Raw genomic sequence first — 24,468 nt, 5'->3', positions numbered from 1 at the left:
AAGTATCTGCTGAAAAACAAGCCTCCCACCACAGGCTCCAGGTGCACTTTAGCCTAGGGGCAGGGAAGATCTTAAAAATTTACATTCCCATTACAGAAAGAAGAAACAAAACAACAAAAGAAAAGGGGGGGGGGGGAATATTATGTTTCCATTTGCTTTCATACTCCAAAGTTCTTTCTCTGGATGTGGATAGCATTTTCTGTTGTGGGTCTTTTGGAGTTGTCTTAGATCCTTTTCTGAGAAGTGTTATGTCTATCAAAGTCAGTCATCGCACAATGTGGCTGTTACTTTGTACAGTGTTTTCCTGATTCTATTCATTTCACTCAGAATCAGTTCATATAAGTCTTTCCAGGTTTTTTTGAAGTCTGCCAGCTCATCATTTCTTATAGCACAATAGTATTCCATTACATGCATATACCACAACTTGTTCAGCCACTCCCCAATTGATGGACATCCACTCAATTTCCAATTCTTTGCTATCACAAAAAGAGCTGCTATAAATATAAATAAATAAAAAGGTCATGTGGATCCTTTACCTGTTTTCATGATTTCTTTGGTACATAGACCTAGAAGTGGTATTGCTGGGTCAAAGAGTTTACAACCCTTTGGGAATGGTTCCAAATTGATCTCCAGAATGTTTGGATCAGTTCACAATTCTACCAACAATGAGTTAGTGTTCCAACTTTCCCACATCTTCTCCAACATTTATCTTTTTCCTGTTTTGTTGTGTTAGCCAATCTGATAGGTGTGATATGGTACCTCAAAGTTGTTTTGATGTGCATTTCTCTAAATCAATAGTGATTTAGATAAATTTTTATATGACTATAGATAGCTTTAATTTCTTCCTCTGAAAACTGTCCACATCCTTTGACAACTGGGGAATGACTTGTATTCTTATAAATTAGACTCAATTCTCTATATATTTTAGAAATGAGACCTTTATCAGAGACACTGGCTATAAAATTTGTTTCCTAGCTTTTCACTTCCCTTCTAATCTTGGTTGCACCAGCTTTGTTCAAAAACTTTTTAACTGAATGTAATCAAAATCATCCATTTTGCATTTCATAATGTTCTCTCTCTTTTTTTTTTTTTTAAAGCAATTGGGGTTAAGTAACTTGCTCAAGGTTACATGGACAGTTATTTCTGGGTGTGGTGCTAAGTATCTGAGCCCAGATTTGATCCCCAGGTCATCCCAACACTGGAGCCGGTGCTCTTACTCGCTGTGCTACCTGGCCGCCCCTGTTCTCTATCTCTTGTTTGGTCATAAATTCTTCTCTTCTCCATAGATTTGGCAAGTAAACTATTCCTTGCTTTCCTAGTTTTCTTATGGTATCAGCCTTTAAATCTAAATCATGTAGCCATTTTGACTTTATCTTGGTATAGGGTGTAAGATGTTGGTCTATGCCTAGTTTCTGCCATACTGATTTCCAGTTTTCCCAGCAGTTTTTGTCAAATAGTGAACTCTTATCTCAGAAACTGGAGTCTTTGGGTTTGTCAAACAGTAGATTACCATAGCCACTGACTACCATGTCTTGCGCTCCTATCCTATTCTACTGATCTACCACTACTTCTTAGCCAGTACCAAGTAGTTTTGATGATTACTGCCTTATAATACAATTTTGAGATCTGGTACGGTTAGGCCACCTTCCCTTGCATTTCTTTTTAATAATTCCCTTGATAATCTGGACCTTTTGTTCTTCCAGATGAATTCCATTATTATTTTTTTCTAGCCCTATAATTTTTTTTTTGTAGTTTATTGGTATTGCACTGAGTAAGTAAATTCCTTTAGGTAGAATATTTTCCCAATTATTTATATATTACTTTATTTGTATGAAGTGTTTTATAATTTTGTTCATATAGTTCCATATAGCCTTCCTCACTCATCACTGTATTCTGGGCTTTCTCCTGTGTCTAACAACAAAGGCAAGGTCATTATTACACTCCTAGATATGGCAAGGACCAGGAAATTTAGACCTATGATTTTATTATCTAATCAGAACTATCCTGAAAGACATTTTAGAGATCAACTAGTCTAACTGTCTCATTTTACAGATGACAAAAGTTCCTGGATTTCTTTTGGCAGATACACTCCCAAATATTTTATAATGTTTACAGTAACTTTAAATGGAATTTCTCTTTCTGTCTCTTGGTTTGTTAGTTATATATAGAAATGACAATGATTTATGTGTTTTATATCCTGCAACTTTGCAAATTTTGTTTATTATTTCAAGCAATTTTTTTTGCTTGATTCTCTAGGATTTCCTAAGTATACCATCATATCATCTACAAAGATGATATGTATCTTCTTTGTCTATTCTAATTCCTTCAATATCTTTTCCTCCTCTTATTGCTAAAGCTAACATTTCTAGCACAATATTGAATAACAGTGGTGATAATGGATATCCTTGTTTCACCCTGATCTTACTGGAAATGCTTCTGGCTTATCTCTGTTACATATAATGCTTACTGGTGGTTTTAGATAGATAATGCTACTTTTAAATATTAAGATAATTACTGCTATTTGTCCTTCGTTCTTGAAGAGGACCATGACATCAGGGAGATGATGCCACAACACACAAGTGATTTAGATTTAAGTGAGGGAGGACTAGCCTTACTTTCTCCTCTGGAGCCATATTGAGATAATATTCGCTTATCAGATGTAGGATCAGATGAAGATGCTAGCTTGACAAAATGGACAGGGTAGGCTTTGGAGTCAAAATCTACCTCTGATACTTTCTAGCTACAAGACTATGGGTAGGTCACTTTAGTGCCCTGAATGTCATTTAGCACACTTATAAAAGTGGGATAATATTATGTTTAGTTCCTACCTCCCAGATTTGTTATGAGACTGTTATGTGATCATATATATATATATAAAAGTACTTTGAAAACTACCATGTGAATATTAGTTACTTTATTGTCAAAAAATTGGAATTTGATGAAATTAAGAAATTTGTTTTTATAATTTACCATAGAAAGCTTGAAATCCTAACAGGAAAAAAAAACCCAGACCTTTGTTTTAGAGAAAAGCTTAGATTCATTAAAAATGATTGTTAATCGTGTGTTATAAAGGATGACTTTCAGGAGATATTAGGAGAAGTATAGGTAATGTAAAAATAAAATTTATGTAAAAACACTGCTTTTAAGAAATTATACTTTGGGAAAGTTACATTCTACTTTCATATGAGCTTTATTATAGCCTTCCTCACTCATCACTGTATCCTAGGCTTTTGACTGCGTCTGACAACAAAGGCAAGGTCATTGTTACACTCGTAGGCATGGCAAGGACCAAGTAATTTAGACCCCTGGTTTTATTATCTAATCAGAACTATCCTGAAAGACTCTTTAGAGATCATCTTTGTCTCATTTTACAGATGACAAAATGGAGGCACAGAGAGATCAAATGATCTGCAGGTAATTTCTATAATCCTTTGGAAGCACTAACTTTTTACCAAGACATTTGAAGGGTTATTCTTTTGGTAATTAAAGAAAGCCCTGGAAAGCTGTGGGTAAATGTTGATTAGCAGTTATATGTAGTGAGTGCCATCCATAATAGCTTCCCATTCTGAGAATATAATTTCATTTTAATTGCCTTTGTGCCTGAGTCCCCCATTTTAATGCTCTAGTTTGGTCTTTTGCATCCAAGGAAACCAGTAGGAAAGATTTTTTTTTAATTGGAGAAATGATAGCTTCATCAGATGGGTAGAAATGCACCTGAAACAAGATCATGAAGACCACAAAGGCCCCCACAACTGGACATTGTCCTAGGAAATCCTAGACCTATGGTGGAAGGCAATGTATTTATTTTTTTTTCCTTGCCTGTATTGTATCATGGAACAGTCCTCGGTCTTGATGTGTTTTCTCTCATACCTCCCATATTCTAAAAAGAAATGATGGATCATTTATCTAGAGCTGGAAGGGACCTTAAAGGTCATTCCCTCTAAGTCCGTCATTTTAAAAGTGAGACAACTGAAGTCCAGAAAGTTGGTGACTCACTTGAAGCAAGCAGGATGGTGTGGTGGGTAGAACATACTGGTCCTGAAGTCTGGGAGATGAGTTCAAATGTGACCACTAGCTGTCTTATTCTGGGTGAATCACATAGCCTCAATCTGCCTTCCCCAACTGTAAAGTGGGGATGATAATAACATCTAACTCTCAGGGTTATTATGAGGATCAAATGAGATAATATTAATATGTGATATTAGATATAAGTTCAGTTTAACATTTTTAATTGTCTACTGTGTGCAAGGTGCTGGGGATAAATATATATAATTCCTATTCTTTAGCAGCTGAAAATATTTTTTAAGAATTTATTGCTATTTTTGTTTTGACATCATCTTGATTTTTCAATATATTCTTTTGCCTTCCCCCATGCAGAAAGCCATACTTTAAAAAAAAGAACAAAAAAAAGAAAAAAGAAAATTCTTCAAAACTAACCAACATATTAGTCTAATCCAAAAGTATATGCAGTATGACATTTCCATCATGCCCCATCCCAGGCCTCCCTTTATTCTTCATTTTTTTTTACAGTCCAGTAATATTCTCACTTTCATGTGCTACACTTTGTTTAATCATTCCCCCAGCCCAGTCAATGGGCATCTACTTTACTCACAGCTCTTTGAGCTGCTAAAAGGGTCCTAGTGAGGGGCAAAACTAAATTAAGCTTAATTTAGAAGGTTTAGAAGTCTAAACACAGAAGTTTAAACCTCAGAAGGTTTGGGGGGGGGGGACCCTGCAGGAAACTGCGGCCACAAGGATTTGTTCTGTGAAGTTTGAATTCAGTTCAAAGGGTCGCTGTAGGTTCCCCACCCCTGGTTTTACAGTCTAAATATGCAGTGAGCACTTGTGGACTATAAAATACAATTTACTTTACTATTTCAGAATTAAAAGAACACACTTTAAAAGGATGCACAGTTAGAATAAAATACCTCTCAACTCTTCCTGTAGTTAGTAGAATGGGGAGGCAACAAGTAGTGAGGTGAAGGTCTGAAACTTATTCCCTCTAGGCAAAATTTCTTTATGCTTTAAGTAACAAAACCCAACAAAATGAACAAAAATCCCTCAGCTTTCTTTTTTTCTTTCTTTTTTTTTTTTAAAGCAATTGTGGTTAAGTAACTTGCTCAAGGTTACATGGCCAGTTATTTCTGAGTGTGGTGCTAAGCATCTGAGGCCAGATTCAATCCCAGGTCATCCTGGTGCTGAAGCCGGTGCTGAAGCCGGTGCTCTTACTCGCTGTGCTACCTGGCTGCCCCATCCCTCAGCTTTCTTAAGAGATCATACTAAAATACCTATCCCTAGAATAACAGCCCAGTGCAGAGGTTCTCGAAAGGTGTTCTGTAGATCCCTGGTGATGCTATTTTCATAATAGTAATGAGATTATTTGCCTATTAAAATAATCCTACCTTTTCCAGCTACATATCTATGTGAGGTCAAATTTTCTTCATATACTTCAAGACACTATATCAGCACATATTGAATATAGAATCAGATAGGAGAATTTTGCCATCTTCTGTTAAGCAAGACATTAAAGAGATTTGCAAAAATATGTAAAACAATGCCATTCTTCTCACTAATTTTTTTTGTTTTGGAAAATATAGTTGTTTTTGTAAAAAATGTTGCTTATACTAATATGTAATGGTTTTATTATTATTTTTTAAATGACATATTTTTTAAAGTATCAGTTTTATTTTATAATAGAGTAAATATTTAATAAATATAACCAGTAGCATGCAGGTAAATGTTTACTAACTCACTCTGGGGGGGGGGGAGAAGGAGGAAGGGATGGAAATTACCCATGACACTCTTAAATTTAATCTGAATTATTAATATTTCTCCATTGTGTCTTTAAGTCTATACAATCAACAAAACAAAACACAGCAAAACAAGCATTGAAAATTAAACAGTCAGCTCTAGTCAATACAAATAGAACTCAGCACACTCCTGGATATAATCTACACAAACAAAAGTTCTTTGGAGTACTCAATAATTTTTAAGAGTATAAAGGGGTCCAGAGACCAAAAAATTTGAATACCATTGACCTGTCTATGCAAAGTTGGGTGGGGTTGGGCTCTGCCAACAAGGAAGGAGAATAAGATAAGTCAGGGGGCAGGATAACAATGAAAGGAGGAAAGGAGTCCTGGTCAATGGAATAAACACAACTCTTCCTCAGAAAGAAGTAGGTACTTTGCTTATTCCTCTCCTACAACAACCCTCCACACAAAATCAATATAACTTCCTCTATAGGAACTCAGGGGCCATCTTGTCTATCCCCTTTATTTACAGATAAGGAAACTGAGACTCTTTAATGGTAATGGTAATTTGAAGATCTTCTCTGCTTTGAAAATAAACTCTGGTTTATTGGTGGGAGGAGCTTGCTGAAGGGTGGAGCAGAACCCATAGGAAGTTGAGAGTCAGAGCTAGCTAAACTGGGAGGAAGAGAGGAGGCATTCCAGGGAGTCAGTCAGGCTTGTAAGTAAATATTGGTTTGTGAGAAGTATAAGGGATGGTGTGGCTTTCTGTGCTATTGTTGCTTATTAATCTCTTTGCTGCTGTGATGGAATCAGCTTACTGGTTTAGGGATTTGGTTTTCTGGTGTCTGAATAAATGTTTTGCTTCTGTCTTCTATATGGAGAGACTGTTATATTTTGTAGTTGAGTGCCATGCAGGTATATTTATATTGATTGTGGACACTGTGAATATTGCATTGGTGCTTCAGACCCAAGAAAGTAAAGTGACTTCTTGTAATTTACACAGATACTAAGTTTCAGGGGTGTACTTGAACCCAGGTCCTCTGACTAGACACAATTCTGTGTCATTCTTATTGGTATAAAAAATAAAGGAAAAGATAATTCAGGAAGGAGAAATCAAGCTTCAACTACACAAAAAGAGGGAGAAAAATGTTAGAACCTTAATTTAGGACAGAGGTTAACATGAGGTCCAGAAATAGATTTCAGCAATGCATGTGGTAGTCATGGTCAGAAAAGGCTGTTTTGGTCGGGGAAGTAATAGGAAAGGTAAATGGCATCAAAAAGCAATATACTGACACATCCTTCCAAAGAATGGTGACATTGACAAATCATAGGTGTGCTGGTAAATGGTTAACAAATGACTCTTCCTTACACAAGACCCTCCATCTTCTGACTGTGATTTTTCACTGGCTAGAATTCCTCAGGAATTCTCTCCCTTCTCACCTGTCTCCAGGTTTCTTTGGTTCCTTCAATTCCCAGCTAAAATCATACTAAAAGGCCCCAGCCTTTCCTGATTCCCCCTTAATGTTAGTGCTTTTTCTATGTGATCATATCCAATTTATCTCATACATAATGTTTGAGCTTTTTTGAGAGGAGAGATTGGTGTTTTGTTTTCTCTGTATCCCTGATGCTTCACATGGTGCCTGGCACATATATAGTAAGTGCTTAATAAATGTTGATTAACTGACTACTGATTGACAGAGTTTGGAATGCCAGGAGAACATCCAGGTAGAAATAAATACAGAGCAGAAAATTATAGAAAGTACCTAATAAATAATTTTTGATTGACTACTGATTGACTGAGTTTGGAGATTCCAGGAGACTATCCAGGTAGAAATATAGAGTAGGAAATTAAGAATATAAGGGGTAAAATTCTAGGGAGAGGCTTGGGACTAATAATTGAAACCTTAAAGTCAATGGAATTCCCAAAGCAAAAGTATAAAAAGAGAACAGAAGAGGCCTAGGAAAAGAGAATAAAACACCATATAGGTTTATCTTTGTCTGGCCCAGATTTTTAGTTTCAGCAGAAAGCTATTCTAACTCAAAGACTCAGAAGATAATACAATACAATACAATATAATCTTAAGGAAGATAATATAATTATTGCCCTAAGTAATTAGAGATTGGTTTGAATGAAAGGTTGCCTTTCCTGGATTTGGCCCAAACTGTCTAAATTCTTAGGTATCTCCCCAGGTTATGGAAAACTGCACCAGGTAGCCAATTTTTTTTGGGGGGGGAGGGGTTCACCATTCCTGACAGGATATCTTGTGCCTACCTTATTATTGGGTTAGAATTGGATCAACTTTTGGGGAAGTTGGGTACAAAATCCTTCAGGAGGAGGTAGCATCAATAACAATATAAGACAATTTGGATGGAACAAATGGAAGAATTAAAAGAACAAAATGAATTTTTAAAAATAAGAATTAAAATCTAGGATGGTTTCCCCCCACTACTTCTGCTGACCCAAGAAAACTGAGTATCCTATCACTTCTTATCTTGTATTATATAGTGCTTTTAAAAAAGCAGTTATTTAGATTGTGAGAAGCTTCTTAAACTAAGAAGGTATATGCTACAAGTCAAAAAATGATCTGTGTATCACACTGATTTTCCTAAGCAAAACAAGCAATTACTTCTGGATGATAAAGACCCTTTTTGTTTATTAGCTCTAAACTTAAAAGAAATTTTTTAAATTGCATGCAATTAAAAGGAAAAAAAAAGCATGACTCCCCTGAGACTAGAGAGAAGAGAGGCTGTAGGTGTTTGGGAACTTAGCCAAGATATTCAGTGCAGCTGTAGGATCTGTATTACAGAACTGTGTCCTTCATTCCCGTGACAATTAGCTTAAAAATTTGGAGTGTTGTGTATATCAAGTGTTTTGTAAACACTTGACCCTGCATCCAAGTGGTAGAAGGAAATATAGTAAACCTCCATTAAAAAAAATCTTGATCAGAAAGAACAATCAGTTCGGTGGCAATGTCACTTGCCTCTACTCCTTGGAAAATCAAAAATAGTAATTGGACTTTGCCATGTGGATTATTGTTGGGATATTTTTTATAATTAAATGGCACCTCACAGGCTATGTAGAGCCTAGGAATGATGCTGCAGAGAAATTCTTTTTATATTGATGAGGCAACTAAACCTGGTTCCCAAGTGAGGAATAGGAACCAGAGTTTATCAGTTCACTGAAATTAAGAGGGTTTCTGTGAAGTGTTTCTTTTCCTTTTTCCCGTTAGGGGTATTCTTCTCACAATAGTGATGCCTAGGAAAGACTTGGAGAGAGAAACTGGAACTACCAATTCTGTGTAGCTTTTTTGTTTGTTTGTTTATTTATAATAATATAAATTTATATTTATATTATATATTATTATACATTAAATAAAAATATTTATTTATTCATAATAAATTTATTTATAATAAATTTACTTATTTATTTATAAATTTAAAAATTGTGGTGCCACATGCCTTCTATTATATTTTTTAACAAGTCAATATAAGGGGTGGCTAGGTGGTGCAGTGAATAAAGCACCAGCCCTGGAGTTAGGAGGACCTGAGTTCAAATCTGGCCTCAGACACTTAACACTTACTAGCCATGTGACCTTGGGCAAGTCACAACCCCAATTGCCCTCCTTTCCCCCTTCAAAAAAAAAAAAACTAAGTCAATATAACTATAATAATTGAAATATGCACAAGTATCTCTTTTCCCAGTCACTGTTCCTAAATTTGTAGACAGCCCCCACTTACCATTCCATATTTTGCTCTGGCTTTATCTTTATTAACAGTTTAGGAACCAAGAAGTGGTTTCACAAAATAGAAAGAATGATAATGCATGGAGCCAGATCTTTTACTATTGTCTATATAACTGAAATAAGGAATAAGGTGAGGCTCAGGGTCTGAGAAGAAACACTGGAGGATGAAAGAAATGGGGCATCTAGGAATCAGACTTTGGGGCAAATGATGCAACCAGGTCTCAATCACTACAGCTATGCCAGTTGGACCTGAAATCAGAAAGACCTGAGTTCAAATATAGCCTCAGACACTTAATAGCTATGTGATCTTAGGCAAACCATGTAACCTCTCTTTGCCTCAATTTCCTTAACTGTAAAAGAGGGATAATAATAGTGCCTACCTCTTGGGGCTGATAATATTTGTAGAGCACTTAGAAAAGTCCTTTCCCTAATAATACAACCAGGTGTCAGTTGCCAGAGACATCAGTTGCCAGACCCTCCATTGTGATGTTCTTCAGGCCATAGCAAGAAAAGGAAAGGAGGTGTAGGGTAGGTTATGGTCTTTTGAAGAGATCTTCCTCAGATATAGAACACTCAGGTATGCCAATCTCAGCATTTCTACTAGTTAGTATGAGGAATTTGGGGGACCCAATCACTTTCAGACTAGGGAAGCTTACTTAAGCAGCTGATGGTCTTGGGTTTTAAAGGGAAGGCATGAATTCTCACTCAGGTCCCAGGGTTTGGTTTTCCATCTTTGATGTCATCAGCAAGGGGACCTAGATATTGACTGGTGGATCAAATAAGGAACAGAGGCACATGGTACAGAAATTTCTTGAAAATCGAAGGGTAGAAATGTCAGGACAAAATAGTGGCATGCTTAGCAAAGATAGTTTGCCACGGATGAGCCTTGGGCATTTCAGAAAGACATACTTAAGCTCCAGGTTTTTTGAATGGTCACATCTCAATTCTCATTTGATATTCCCTTGAGACCTCTACTTTATTCTCTTTCCCTACTCATTTCATGATTTTTACTGATATCAGAATAGACAAGGTATCAATTCATGCACAGTTAGAGCACGTCACATGTATCCCCAGGATTTCATCCTTTTAACAATGTCACTTGAATACACAATTTCCAGAAACAATAGTGTTATGTCTAAAATGAGGGACTCTCAATTGAACCTATATTTTGCTTAAGAGGATAGAAACTAAACATAAGCTTTGAACATCTGATCCTTTCATGGGCATGGACCTCCCTGGGACTTCAATAAGGCACTGGTTGTGTAAGGAACAACAACAAAAGCTGATGCAGTCAATATAACATCACAGACTGCACCATCCCTCTGTGGCTTTCTATAAAATCCCCATTAAGGCATTAAGAGTAAAACCTGCACCATCGTTGTTTGGCCAATAAACAATTTATAATGTTGCTACAATGTAATTAACTGTTCTCTGCAAAATTATTTCACCTAAATCATGTTTTCTCTGAACCAATTAATAACAGGTGAGTATACAGATATAAAATTATCAGAAAACTGGGAAGAGTGTTTCTAGATTTCTTTTTTTTGGTGGTATTCCTTTTTTTGTATATAGTATTTTATTACATGTAAATGGAAAACAACTACATATAAAGATAGTTTTCAACATTCATTTTTAAAAGATTTTGAGCTCCAAATTTTTCACTCTCTTTCCCATCCCTCTTCCAAAGATGGCAAGCAAACTGATATAGGTTATATATGTACATGTTAGACACATTTCCACATTAGTCATGTTGTGAAAGAAAGAAAAAGACAAAAGGGAAAAAAAGGTGAAAATTGTATGCTTCAATTTGCATTCAGACGTTAGAATTCTTTCTGTGGATGTGGGTAGCATTTTCTGTTGAGTCTTTTGGAACTGTCTCGGATCATTGTATTGCCAAGAAGACCAAAGTCTATCATAGTTGATCATCACACAGTGTTGCTGTTACAGTGTACAATGTTCTCTGGGTTCTGCTCACTTCACTCAGCATCAGTTCATGTAATTTCTTCCAGGTTTTTCTGAAATCTGCCTGCTCATCATTTATCATAGGACAATAGTATTCCAGTACATTTATATACCACACCTTGTTCAGTCATTCTGTAATTGATGGGCATTCCTTCAATTTCCAACTCTTTACCACCACAAAAATAGTTGCTGTAAATACTGTTGTACAAGGGGCAGCTAGGTGGTGAAGTAAATAGAGCACTGACCCTGGAGTCAGGAGGACCTGAGTTCAAATCTGGCCTCAGACACTTAACACAAAAACTAGCTGTGTGACCTTAGGTAAGTCACTTAACCTCAATTGCCCTACCTTCTCCCCTCCAAAAAAAATAAAACAAAATAAAATACTGTTGTACATGTAGGCTCCACGCCCCCACACACTTCTTTTTTTTAAATCTCTTTGAGATACAGACCTAGTAATGATATTTCTGGATCAAAGGGTATGCACAGTTTGATTGCCCTTTGGGCATAGTTCCAAATTGCTTTCCAGAATGGTTATGTTAGTTCACAACTCTACCAACAATGATTAGTGTTCCAATTTTCCCACATCTCTAACATCTGTCATTTTCCTTTTCTGTCATATTAGCCAATCTGATAGAAGTGAGGTCGTACCTCAGAGCTGTTTTAATTTGCATTTCTCTAATCAATAGTGATTTAGATAATTTTTTTCATATGCCTATAGATAACTTTAATTTCTTCATTTAAAAACTTCTTGTTCATATAGTTTGATCATTTATCAATTGGTAAATGACTTGTAATCTTACAAATTTGACTGAGTTCTCTATATATTTGAGCATTTCTAGATTTTCAAAGGTGGAGGTGTGAAGTTGAACACAGTTTATTTTTTAAAAATACTTTAGAAATTAATATCTTTGGTCTTTACATCGGTCATTTCCCAGCCCCCACTGGATTAAACCCTCTTTTATGACAAGGAAAAAGAAAGACTAAGTCATTCAGTAAAGAAACAATGTCTGAAAATAGAAACAATAATATTCTGGCCTCCTAGTACCCTACCTCTGTGGCATGAGAGAGTAATATGTTTTGTTATCTTTTCTCAGGTCCCTTCATTGTCCCCCTGCCCCTTTCATTAGTCAGAGTTCAATTTCCTTTTTCGTGATCTCTTCATTCATTGCTGGAGTTGTATTATGGATCTCATGCTTCTAATTACTTCACTCTGCATTTATTCATACAAATCCTCTCATGTTCTCTGAATTCCTCACATGTATCACTTCTTAGGGAACAATAAATAATATTCCATTACAATCGTGTACCACAAGTTATTTTAGTCATTCCCTAGTTGTTCAACACCTATTTTTTTTCATTAATTCTTTGCTATGGCAAAGAACATTGCTATTTTCAATTTGATAAACACTTATTAAGCTATGTTGCTATGCACTACTATGTGCCAGGCACTGTGCTAAAACTCTAGGAATACAAAAGATAAAAAAAGAAGAAAAAAGCCAGTCCCTACCCTCAAAAAGTTTATAATTTAATGTGAGAGACAGCATGCAAATAAACATAGACAAAGTAAGCTACATACAGGATAAACAGGAAATAATTAAAAGAGGGAAACCTCTAGAATTAAGAGGAGTTATGACATAATTCCAGATTACTCTCCAAAGTGGTAGGATCAGTTCACAAGTCCACCAACAATGAATTAGTGTTCCAATTTTTCCACATCCATCCAACATTTGTCGCTTTCCCCTTCAATAATTTTAGCCTATATGATAGGTGTAAAATGATATCTCAAGACCATTTTAATTTGATAACTTTATTATATATCTAAAAGGAATATCAAGTTATATGTAGTAGAATTGCAGTTTTATGTGTAATCATCTTTTTATTATTATACTAGGTTATGGAAATGCTTGTTTTATTCCATAAATTAAAAATAAAATAAATAAATAAAAGAGGAGTTAGGGGAAACTTCTTATAGAAAGTGGGGTTTTATTTTAGACTTAAAGAAAGCCAGGAAGGTCAGGAGTCAGAGCAGAGGGGGGATAATGGTCCAGGCATAAGGGACAGTAAGAGAAAATGACCAGTGAAGAGAGATAGAATGTCTTATTAGTGGAACAGTCAGGAAGCCAGTGTCACTGGATCAAAGAGAATGTGTTGGGAATAAGGCATAAGAAGACTTAGAAGACTTTGAATGCTAAACAGAGTATTTTGTATTTGCTCCTAGAGGAACTCACTGGAGCTTATTGAGTTTATTGCTATGAATATTTTGGCATACATTTAAATCTTATTTCTGGCTTTAACTTCCTTGGGATTTATTCTCAATAATGGGATTGCTGCTCCAAAGGTATGGACAGTTTAGTCACTTTTCTTGGATAATTATAAATTGAGATACAAGACGGTTGAATCGCTTCATAGCTCTATCAACCATGCATCAGTGTGCCTGCTTACTCACAGCCTCTCCAACAGTGACTATTAGGACACTTGATTTAAAACAAACAAACAAAAAAGAATCATTTTGAATGATAACGCCCTTAGTTTTGCACCTATACCCAATATGGTAGCTGCATTTGTAGGCACTTAATTATGATAACAGTCTTGCAGCTCTCTGAAGTACACACAAAGATCTCTTAGAAGTGGAAGAAAGGTCTAGGGTTTAAGAGAGCCCACAGAAATCTCCTTATACCACTAGTCAGCAAGAATCCTTTCATTAACATAACTTCACAGTTACACCATAGTGGTTTGCTAATCTTGAAAATGGCTAAGCTGAATTCAGGAAGCAGCTAATAAGTTATTGGAAAGGGAGCAGTTAAGAGTATTATCAAATTTATATCTGCTCCATTCCTTATTACAAAGCACATATAATAGCAAAAATGGTCTTGGGGAGTGATATGCAAAGATTGAAAGCAAAATAAGTCAGAAAAAACAACGCAGTGACAGACTGAAGTAGCCTTATTTGAATGAAATTTTTATGTTAAAAATGACACTGAAACCCAAATATTGCTATACCATCATCGCCATTTTTCATCCTTGGTCATTGTGCTTTACATAAAATGTATTTCTTTAAATAAATCCACCCTTTCATTCCTCATATAGCAATGTAGTCCTTGGTCAGATTGATTTTTGATGGGAAAATTTGGTTGGACCATTACATGGTAGCATGAAAATGTCAGCTCATCTAGGCACTATTTTTACCTTAAAATGTTCATGGGCAATTTTTGTACATATATATGTATGGTTGTATTGTCTGAGTATGTGTATGTGTATATGTGTAGGTATATGTATGTGTATATATATATACCCAAGCACATATATATGCATATACTCTGTATATATGTGTATATGGACATATAAATGGATGTCTATATATGTATATATACATATATGTGTATAGACATATATGTGTATATATTTGTACACACACATATGTATATATACATATTTTGCTTTTATTTATTCCAGAGATACTTTGACTTGTGGATGATTCAAGCCTGAGGTCTTCAACTTTTCTATAAGAAAAAAATTACTTTTCATTTCCCAGAGGGTTTATAATCCTAGTGGGAGAGCCAGTGAAGTCCCTGAGCCATGTAAAGAAAGAGTGGATGCCTGCTGCCTGCTCAGTTCTCTTCCTAGAGGGAGGCCAGCTAAAAGTAGGAGAGGATTTCATGGCACAGAAAAGAATGGGTGGGGGACCCTGCAACAATTGTGGGGGATCCCTCAGACTGGGTTTTTAAATCTCTCAGTTGAGCCCAATTTACTCATTGGAGACCTCTGCCCTTGGCCCTTTTCTTCTTCCCTTCCCGTTCTTCCTCTTCATGTCTGATTGCTTTCTCAGCTGGTTATTCATCTATAAGGGTAAGCAGGGGAATGAAATTGATGAAATTCAAAATTAGTCAAGTGTGCTATTTCTGGGTAGCTATAGCAACCGGGTTAGAAAAGAGGTGTCAGGGTGACCATTGTGTTTAGGCAATGTGGAATGGGAGTGGGATGGGTCTGGGAGAAGTGGGGAGCTACTGGGGTACCATGCTGAATGACTTCAAGCATTAGGCAAGGTGGAGGTGGGTCCTGTGCTGAGAAACCAGCACCCTAGGAATTGTGTTCACCAGGAAATGGCCTTTACATAAGGAAGAAAAACACAGTCTGCTGTCCCCACCCTTCTCCTGCACCTGTTCCTAGTTATTTCCCTGGGAGATACAACAGGACAGATGAGGTATATATGCTGCTGTGCAAATGGGAAGTTAATTAGAATTTCAATGACACAATTCTAGGTATACTTGTGAAGTGTCTGCTGTATATAAGGCACTGTGTATGCTAGATGGTGTAGATCCAATGGTGAAAAATGATTCAGTCTTTGTGCTCAAGGAGTTTACAGTCTGGTAGATGGAATAAGATATACAAATACTTATAATACAGTTAAATTACAATTAAGAACATAGGAGGAATCAAACCAAGGGGTCTAGCCCGAAATTGTGTTTTTTTAAAGTACTTATAATATGGACATTATTGATTTATAAAGAAGTAGGGGTTTTACAGAAATATTATGAAGGGAAAATATTCATGCAAAATAGGATTTTCTGTCATTACCTCTTGCAAGAGATGCAGAATTGCACAGTGGATAATGAGGTAGCCTCAGAACCAGGAAGAGCTGAATTCAGCCTCCACCTTTGACACATACTCTATATCTCTGGGCAAGTCCCTTAATCTTTCAGTGACCTAAGCAAGTCTATAAGACTATAGATTACAGCCAAATTATACTAGTGGCAGTTTCTTCATATAGTAGTTACCTATATCAATGAAATTACTAGTCTAAGCCCTATCAATCCCTATTTACTTCAGGATAGAGACTTTTAAATACTGGTTATCTACACATATGGCTTCGCAGCAATGTTTTCTTGATACTTTCATGGTAGAGCTCTTTAGTGTTTTGGGCAAAATATAGTGGACAAAGTTTGTGACCTTAAAGCAGCTTCTTTGTTTCTTTTTAAAGATTTAATTTAATTTTTCAATCTATAAAAGTCTATTTCCTCGCCCTCCTCCTTCCCATATACCCAACTACTGGGGGAAATTTTTTTTTTTTTAAAGCAATCGGGGTTAAGTAACCTGCTCAAGGCTACACGGCCAGTTATTTCTGGGTGTGGTGCTGAGTGTCAGCCCGGGATTCGATCCCCCCGTTGTCCCAACACTGGAGCCAGTGCTCTTACTGGCTGAGCCACCTGGCCGCCCCTAAGCAAATGGGGTTAAGTAACTTGCTCAAGGTTACACGGCCAGGTGTTTCTGGGTGGGTGCTAAGTGTCTCTGAGCCCAGGATTCGATCTCCAGGTGTTCTCAACACTGGAGCCGGTGCTCTTACTTGCTGTGCTACCTGGCCGCCCCTGGGGGAAAATTTTTAAAAACAAAAACAAAGTTTTGTAACAAATAGGCAAAGTCAAGCAAAATAGATTCCCACATCAGTCATATCCAAAACTATGTATGTCTCAATTTCACCTGATTCCATCATTGCTCTTATCAAGAGGTCAGGGGCATCATGGATAGTCTGGAATTTGGCTTCATCATTAAGGCAGCTAGCTGGCACAGTGCATAAAGTCAGGAATATCTGAGTTCAAATCCAGTCTCAGAAGGTCATTAACTGTGTGACCTTGAGCAATCACTTAATCTTGTCTGCATCGGTTTCCTCAACTATAAAGTTTGAATTATGATAATAGCATCTTAACTCCCATAATTGTTGTGAGGATCAAATAAGATAATATTTGTAAAGCACTTAGTATAGTGTCTGTAACATGGTAAGCACTATATAAATGTTGGTTATTAGTAGTATCATTGAATTAATCAGAGTTCTTAAGTCTCCAAACTTGTTTGTCTTTTTAATCTTGTTACTATACATATTGCTTTCTTGGTTCCTTCAATTTTGTATCAGTTCATACAAGTGTTCCCAGGTTGTTTTTTTTTTTTAGCATTTCTTATAGCATAATAGTAGTCCATTGTTCAGTCATCCCTCAATCTCTCATTTATACTTCCCTTTATTTGAAACCATCTAGAAACAAGGAGAAATTTGAGGAGGAAAAGATCACTGCCAGTTGGAATGGATAGGGAAGAGGGCAATGGGGCATGCAAAAGGTGGCATCTGAGCTTGGCCTCTAGGAAAGAGAGATTTAACTGAAGACAGGTGGGGAGGTGTTTGTTCCAGGATATCAGGGATGAGATGTACAAATGCATGGAGGCAAGAGAGAACAGTTTCAGAGAAATGGGGCATAACCCACCTTTAATTACATAATAGCCATTGGGTAGAACAGTGTGAGTCTTTTTATCTGCAATTTTAGTTCCAACTTGTGTTCAGCATTATTTTCCTAGGATTAGGTAGCAAAGAGAAAATTACAGTGTGCTTTCAATCCATTTAAAATGTATGGAAGATTAAAACAGATAGTTCCTGCTCTAGTTTTATCTTCCCAGTCTGGCACTGAGAGTACCTCTGTGGCTCCTTAGCAGGTTGCTAAAACATTATGATACAACCTTTTCCAGCTCGATTTTTGCTTGATTGCTGTTTGCTATTAAACCAGAGTGCATTAAGATATCCTAGTAATAAGTCATCCTGTACCAGCCATTTACTTTAGCCATGACTTTTCCCATTCCATAGGAGGTATTTATGCTGCCTTGATGAAGGGATAAATCTTTCCTTAACTATAGGATTTAAAAGTAGATAGGCCTTGTGGATCTCTGGAGGGCAAAAATAAATTATTTAGAACATTTAAATTCCTGTTCTATGAATCCTTAGTAAATATATTTAGAATAATTCACTTCCTTCCATCCTAACCCCCTCCATTCCTCCTACCCCCTCTTATCCCTTAACTCCCATACTCCCCTTCCCTATCAGCACCTGACTGAATCTTGGTACATAATTTCTATTGATTGCTGTGACTTCATACTTTGGAGCTATAATTTCATATTGTGGGTTGTTGTTATTGTTGTTTGGTCATTTCATTCACGTCCAACTCTTCTTGACCCCATTTGGGGTTTTCTTAACAAAGATATTGGAGTGGTTTGCCATTTCCTTCTGTAGCTGATTTTATAAATGAGGAAATTGAGGTAAATAGACTTAAGTGACTTGCCCTGGGTCACACAGCTATTAATTACCCTGGGTAATTTCCAAAGTAAGGGCCACATTTGAACTCAGGTCTTCCTGACTCCAGGTCCCGCACTCTATCCACTGTGACACCTTGTTGCCCTCATATTGTTGGGGACTCTTCCAAAAATGTAGATTATAACAACTTCAGTCCTTATCCTATTTAAATCCAGTCTGTATTTTTCTATAAATTCTTCAGGGAATCTACCCAATGAATAGAAGGTTTTATTGATCCTTTGGTATCTAGGAGGTGCCAAATAATGCCCCCTGGATTTCTTCTGTTGTCTCATTCTGGTTACATAACTGATTCACTTTTACTTCCTTTTCCTTTCCATGGTAATGTTTTTCATGCCACTTCTGGGCTCCTCTGGCTATCATATTGCATCTTCCTATTGCCCTTTCCATTCTATCTTTTCTGATTTCTGCTAACAGAAATCCCTTGACCTAGCCTCTTTCCCCAAGCTGCCAGCCTAGATTCTCCTCCCTAAATTGCTTCATTACCAGTTGTCACTTAATTCAAAATCTCTGCAGTTTGTGGTGCTGGTTGTGCTTTGTCCACCACTGTTTGTTCTTTCCCCAGTCTTTATTTCTCTTTCACAATTTGGCTGCTATCCTCAAATAACAGCAATTTATTTGTTCCTTAGAATAGGAGGACTCAGTGGAAGTTTGATGGGTGCAAGATGTCGAATACATTGTCAGATATAGTCGCTGAATTGATTGATTTTGCTTAACTGTTTTCAGATTTTTTTCTATACATATTTACATTTATTTTCCTATTCGTATCCATAACAATTATATCAGTACCTTGGACCTACACAAAGATGAAATGCTTATGAATTTTACAGACTATAACAATAATACTAGTTAACATTTGAGAGATGATTATTATTAACCAATGATTTGGGGAGATCCAGAGTACCCCCTTTTTCTATAGTCCTCATTTCAAAGTTCAGTCTCTTGAAGGACATTACTGATAATGAGAGTGAATTAACTTCTCAATCTTGGTTAGACCCCACTCAACCTTTCAAGAAATTGAATCCTATTGTGTTCTACTCAGGTTTGGGTGGGGATAAATTCTTTGTTTTGATTGTCCCAGACTGGGTAATTTCCAAAGTAAATGACATAATCAAAGTTCATTAGACTAGGTCCAGGCCTTCATTGTATAATATTCACTCTCTCTCATTACTTGTTAATCAATCAGAGTTGAGTGTCACGCTCTGGAACACCAACCTTTCTTTGGTTAGGCCACATTAGCTTTGAACCCACTGCCATGAGGATCTCTGGCATTCAAGAATGCCACTGACCTCTTTGATTAAAATGCTAGCATTATTAACAAAATGACTAATTACCCAGAAATTATGTCTCTTGAACTTTTTAAATGTCACACATTCACATAGCACTTTGAGGTTCAAAAAGTGCTTTACATAAATAATCTCATTTAAAGAACTCTATGAATAGGGGCTATTATTATCCCCATTTTATAAATGAGAAAATTGAAACAGAGGTAAAGAGACTTTTACCAGGTCACACATGTAGTAAATGTCTGGAGCAGGATTCAAACTCAAATCTTTCTGACTGCAAGTCACATGTACTAACAACTGTACCAAGTAGCTGGGTTGGGGAATTTGGAATAGTGGCTGGACTAGATAACCTTGAGATCTCTTTTCATCTCAAGAATTCTGTTCTTGAGGCAGCTAGGTGGCACAGGGGATAGAATTCCAGGCCTGGAGTCAGGAAGACTTGAGTTCAAATTTGACCTTAGAAGCTTATCAGCTGTGTGACCAGTCACTTAACTTGTTTGCCTCAGTTTCCTCATCTGTAAAATGGGGATTATAATAGCACCTACTTCCCAGGATTATTGTGGGGGATCAAATTAATTAATAATTGTAAAGTATTTAGCACAGTACCTGACACATAGTAGGTGTTATATAAATGTTAGCTATAATTATGAAGGTATTATACTAATCTTTTGTGGCCTTCAATTAATGGAGTGATGATAACAGAGACTGGTGTTAAATTGGTCCCCATACACTGACAAAGAAAGCCCACTACTACCAGTACAAAGGAGAGGTGGAACAAGGTATCCAAATGAAAGGTAGTATGTGGTACTTAAGAGTTAAATTTGAAGGCCTGTTCTATTGTTGTTAGATAGACTCTATTATATTAATTTTAAATCCTTTCCTCCTTTCACTGTCACTAAGGAAACACACTGGTTAATTTATCTGCAGAGAAACTATTGGGAATATTTGCTTGTTTTTCCTAAGGCATGGGCTTGGCTCAGGAAGATTTTAGGATTGATTTAATACAATACTGAGCAGAAATGTGCAGTGAATTATACATGTATCGTTATAACCACCCTTGTCTGTTTCTGAAGCTGCCTCTTAATTCTGTGAGTTTTAAGATGGTGAAACTGCAAGGCAAATGGTAAATGCAGTCCCCAAATACAATCATGGCCCCTAAAACCAACTTTGTCTTCCTAATCTGTTTCTTTCCTCTCTTTTTGGGAAATGCCAGACCTGAGGCTGTTCAATGTTCAAAATTCATCATTGAACTGATTGTATGGGCTAGGAAAGAGGATAAGGGCACCTACAATGTGCCTTAAGGAAATGGCTAACATGGAATTGATAGCCCTGATTTGACTTCCCACTCTGAAACACTTCACCCTTCCTACCCCACTCCTTTATAAATGTTCTTTCTCTCCTTTAGAGTATAAGCCCCTTGAGGGCAGAGACCATCTTGCTTTCATATTTGTATCCCCAGTGCTTAGCACAGTATTTAGCACCTAGTAAGTGTTTAATAAATGTTTTTGCTTTCACTCATGCATTTAAAGGTAGTTCCAATAGGAATTCTGTTGAGGTATTTAAAAAGTGAGAGTCCCGAGAGTATAATGCTCTGGGAAAAATATTTTTGTAAAATGAGGTTTTCTATCGTCACCCACTACATGATACCTATTAACAGCACAGACTATTAAAGGTTCATTATCTGCACATATGGCTGCAGTCACATGATTTTTAATGCCAATAGAATTTAGTGCCTTGGACAAAATACAAGGGACAAATCTGTGACCGTGAGATGAGCAAACAGAAAAGGCATCTATTTCTTTCTTTATCTGAAATACCCTCCACTTGATTTGTATTCTTATTTTAAGCTGCCTAGAAACAGAGTAAGAATAGTATTCTAACATTTTATCTTCATTGCAAGCATGGTGCCAAATGGTGACCGTGGTGGAAGATGGGACAAATGGAAGAAGATCTAGCTAGAATTCAGTGAATCTTAAACCACAGATGTTTCCAGTCTTAAAATTAAATATTTTGTCAATAGAACCAAGAAAACTAGTTAGTTGAGGACAGGCTTAGTCCTCAGACATATAATATCTAGCTAGCATTTATGTAGTGCTTTGTTTTAACAATATTTTATTTGATCTTCACCAACAACCTTGGGAGGTAGGTGCTATTATTATCACCATTTTATAGGTGAGTAAACTGAGGTAGAAAAGGTTAAATGATTTACATATGGGTATACAACTGGAAAGTGTCTAAGGCTGGATACGAACCCAAATCTTCCTGATTCTAGATCCAGCACTTTATATACTTTCCTATACAGTTATCATATAGTTAATAACCCTACATGCACTTCATGGGGGATAACTATCAGATGTTTCCGGTATTTAGAATATCTCTAATTCTCTTTATTGTTGACCACAAAACTGATTGTGCCATGGTGATGGATAGTTTTGCATTTGTCTTTAAACACTGATTAGCTATGGCCTGAATCATTAACTCAGAGATATTAACTTTTCTTCTAGGGGCTACAATATCAGACTTGGAATCAGGAGTCCCAAGTTCAAATCCAACCGTGGAGATTTACTACTTGTGTTACCATGGGAATGTTACAATCTTATAAAGTCTCAGTTTGGAGGAAGTACTCTGAATTTGTTCTGAAGCCAAAATTAAATATGGTGCATTAAAAAGAACTCTAGATTTGGAATAAAGGCCTAAGTTCAAATCCCAGTTGTTCCACTTATAACCTATGTTACCTTAGGCAAGTCATTTAGTGTCTCCCAGTCTCTATTTCCTTATCCATAAGATGAGAGGATTAAACTAGTTGATCTGTTTGAGAGGTTCTTAATCTGGGGTCCATGCATTTGCTTTTTAAAAAAATATTTTGAAAACTGTATTTCAATATAATTGGTTTCCTTTGTGACCCCATGTATTTTAGTTGGTACAGTGGACAGAATACTGGAAAAAGAATTGGACCTAGAGTCAGGAAGATAAGTTCAAATCCAGTCTCAGACATTTCCTAGCTGTGTGACCAAATTCTGCAACTCCAGTTTAAACCACCCCCACTCCCCAGAATGCTCCTATAATAAAAGGAAAGCAGCATGTAATCCTCACATTATGGCTTTTTGGGTGGGAGGGGATTCAAACTATTGACTTAATGTCCAGAGAATAAACATAACTAATTGATCAATAAGCAGTTAGTTATTAAGCAGTTTACTGTGTGCCAAGTATTTAAGGATATAAAGAAAAAGCAAAAATAGTTGTTGCCCTCAAGGAGTTTACATTTTTAAAAGGGAAACAATATTTACCTAAACTGGTAACTGCAAGATGAATACAGAGTAGATGGAAAGTAGCTGTAAATGGGAGGGCAATGGAAGCTGGGTTTCTGGGTTAGGGGTTGAGAAAGGCCAAGGAAGGCAGCTGACTCTTCCAGTGCCTGGAATGGTTGAAATTCTTTGTTTCTTTTCAGTGCAGTGCTATAGAACACACATAGGCCTAGCCATCAGAAAATCCAGGGCAAGTTGCTTTTATCATTTTCTGGGCTGCTGTTTCCTCATCTGAGAATGTTGTGTTAGATGATTTCTAAGACCCTATCCATATCTGTAAGACTGTGAAACATTATCTGTCATGAGCAAATATGGTCATAGATATGGTGCTGAAAGAGCTCAGAGGGCAAATAGTTCAACACCCTTATCTTAGAAATGAAAAAAAAAGAGCTCTGGGAAGATCAGTTAACAATGTGGTGGTGCATTGTTGCTGTTTGGTTGTTTCAGTTATGTCCAACTCTTCATGACCATATTTGGGGTTTTCTTGGCAAAGATACTAAAATGGTTTAACATTTCCTTCTTCACCTCATTTTATAGATGAGGAAACTGAGGCAAACAGGGTTAAATGACTTGCCCAGGGTCACACAACTAGAGCGGCACATAGTAGATGCTTAATAAATGTTTGTTGATTCATTTGATTGCTCAAGATCACATAGTTGGTGTCAGAGGTGAGATTTATGATTCTAACGTCACTGTCATTTCTATTCTACCAGGTTGTTTCCCTTTATGTCTGTTCCTTTTCTTTCTGTAGAGAAAGGTATTATTGAAAGAAGAAGTTACTAAGAACCTGATGTACTTTTCCCAGATGGGAAATAGCTTCCAAGATGTTTATTTATGAGAACCAATTTTATTTCTGTCCTCTATTATCTTGCTGTTAGAATTGGCTAGTTTTGCTCAAGTATGTTGCCATTGTAATTAGAAATTTCTATTCCAAAGAGGACAGGCATTGTGATGAATTAGAAAGAGCACTATAATGAATCAGATCATGAGATCCTAAGATCCATCCCTGGCCCTGCCACATAAACTATCTGTGTGACCTTAGGCAATTCCATAACTTCTGTGCTTCATTTCCCTTACCTTTACTATAAGAGCATTCCATTAAAAGAGTTTTGAGGTCCCTTTCTGCACCATTTTACACCTCTAAAGGGTAATTGGACAGTTAGTTGTCTTGCCTGTATTTTGCTTTTAGGCATGGAGATAGTGATTAATATTTGTGAATGAATAGACTGATGAATTCTAAAGAGATTTTTTTTTTCATTCAGACAAGTGTGGGGTTCTGCTAAGGTGGCTGATGAAGCT

The 24,468-nt window shown here is 36.6% G+C and overlaps 1 protein-coding gene and 1 long non-coding RNA gene across 2 annotated transcripts in view; both read left to right on the top strand.

The window, feature by feature from the left end:
* Positions 1-24,468, top strand: part of ARFGEF3 (ARFGEF family member 3) — a 229,582-nt gene that overhangs the window by 17,281 nt on the left and 187,833 nt on the right. The window lies entirely within an intron of this gene.
* Positions 1,751-22,739, top strand: LOC138153081 (uncharacterized). The gene is made up of 2 exons (XR_011166285.1): positions 1,751-3,414; positions 22,369-22,739. It is a non-coding gene; the product is annotated as an uncharacterized lncRNA (long non-coding RNA).

The sequence above is a fragment of the Petaurus breviceps genome, unplaced genomic scaffold (genome assembly GCF_028583685.1).
Source record: "Petaurus breviceps papuanus isolate PSGF00001 unplaced genomic scaffold, PetGlider_PUasm1.0 90977, whole genome shotgun sequence".
NCBI lineage: Eukaryota > Metazoa > Chordata > Mammalia > Diprotodontia > Petauridae > Petaurus > Petaurus breviceps.
Note: the sequence above shows the minus strand (reverse complement) of the source record. Positions and strands in the feature narration are given on the sequence as shown.